The 2,061-nt window shown below is 38.0% G+C and overlaps 1 pseudogene; it reads right to left on the bottom strand.

The window, feature by feature from the left end:
* Positions 1–859: 859 nt before the first annotated feature.
* Positions 860–2,061, bottom strand: part of LOC126396159 (uncharacterized) — an 8,055-nt pseudogene continuing 6,853 nt past the window's right edge.

Below are 2,061 nucleotides of genomic sequence, written 5' to 3'. Positions count from 1 at the left end.
GAGAACATCTACATGCCAGTAATTACTTATAGTTATAGCGCCACTTAGTGGCAACAGGAAATAATATTGTTTAGATTTTAATTTACTAGTCCCAGCAATTTCACCAGATCCACCTCAGATATGGTCAGAAAATTCTTAACATGTTGATGATGCTTTGTTATGAAAATTTCTACTTTAGTGAAACAATGTTGCTGCGGTATGGTAGCCATTTAGTGTTTGCCCATTTAACAGGAAGTTGTTGTAACCTGAGTGTACATTGTGCAATACTTCTCTAATTTCTCATGCTTTATGACAGTCCTGGTCTGAACACATTTATGCCAATCTTGACTTTATCATAGCGCCACTTTGTGGCAAGAGAGTATTACGTTCATACTTTGATTTACACTTAAAAAGGTTGACCTGAACCACATCAGATGTTGTTGGAAGAGTCTCAAGATCTTTTGTTTGTTAAAGACAAGTACTCGATTGAATAAAACTTCACCTTTCATGTAGCCAAAACAATCAGAAGGACACCGCAGGGAATTGAACCCCATCCCAGTAAACCAGGAGTACCATTACCAGTGTCTTTTGCTTTATTACGCTACATGGAAGGGAAAGCAAAACCTGCATTAGCAACAGCATATGAGAGGCAGCATTTTTTTATTTGGCCATAATTGTGCTAAATTTTTCATTACTGCAGCTTTGCAAGAACTTGGAAAAGAAACAACATGAATACAGTATGCTGTCAACATGTATACAGAGTAAAAAACAAATGAAATTATGGTGACGTGAAATTCATGCCTCCAATGCCAACCAAATCTAAACACAGGAATTACATCTACAGCTGTTACAAGTCTACAGTTAATCTTCTTCGTCACTGTTAATACATCGACTCGCATACAATCACCTCGTGATCGCTGAAATATGTTGGCAACACTATTGATTCTACATCATAACGTGTTGTTTTCACATACACGTGATCAATTAATGTGCCTTTTTCAGTAGTGGGTTGTTCCACAACTTGAACATACCCTTTATTGTGTAATATATTTGCAGATTGTTGATGATTTACAAATGTCATCATTGAAATCTCTCATAATGGCAACTGTGTTACTTAGTGGATCTAGCCAATCAAGTAGCTTGCCTAAATATTCTTTGAACAAAGACATGGGATATGATGGAGGACTGTAAGTCACTGCTATGACTATGCTGTAAGTCAGGCACTCATACACTAAACATTCTAAATTGACATCTGGTACTTTAAGGATATTGTACGTCAGACTGTCTGCACTACGCCAACACCTCCATGCTGTTGGGCTTGCAAAGCAGCCAATGTCGGGTTGTTGCTGCTGTACGATGAGCTTCGAGGACAGCTATCAAATGCATAGCCACTAATGTTTACTGACTCAAATGAGAAAGTAGCAGGTAGCCATGTTTCTGTAACAGCTGTACAGTTAAGCTGCAAGTGCTGTGTGCACAAAGCCAAATCTGCCATATGTCGCATCAAACTTTGCACATTCATCAAAAACACAGTAAAACTGTGTTTGTGCACTTCCTGTCCTTTATTTTGATATAAAAAAAGAGGTATGCATTGAATGGTTTGCTGAACATTCTCTTTACAATATATGGCTTTGTCCTCAAAATTTTTAATAATTAATCCAGATAAACTTGTAACATGACTTAGAGCTACATATGCCTGTCCTGCAGTAAATATTTTCGTAAGAGACACCACAGCTCTATCAACAGTTATTCCCTGTACCTTATGTACTGTACAAGCCCAAGCCAGTTTAAGGGGAAATTGGCGACGCAATCCAACTTTACTAGTGACCCTATCCTCTTCTGGACCAATAGGCGTAGAGGTCACTAAATGGCTTGAGGCATGTCTACATTATTCAGCATTAATAGAAGAAAACAAGAATAACCCCAGGTTTCTTTTCAGCACTGTAGCCAGGCTGACTGAGAGTCAAAGCTCTATTGAGCCTTGTATTCCTTTAGCCCTTAGCAGTAATGATTTTATGAGCTTTTTTAATGACAAAATTCTAACTATTAGAGGCAAAATTCATGACCTCCTGTCCTCAGATA

This window comes from Epinephelus moara, chromosome 10 (genome assembly GCF_006386435.1).
Source record: "Epinephelus moara isolate mb chromosome 10, YSFRI_EMoa_1.0, whole genome shotgun sequence".
Classification (NCBI taxonomy): Eukaryota; Metazoa; Chordata; class Actinopteri; order Perciformes; family Serranidae; genus Epinephelus; species Epinephelus moara.
The sequence above is the reverse complement of the archived record's forward strand: the minus strand, read 5'-3'. Positions and strand labels throughout refer to the sequence as shown.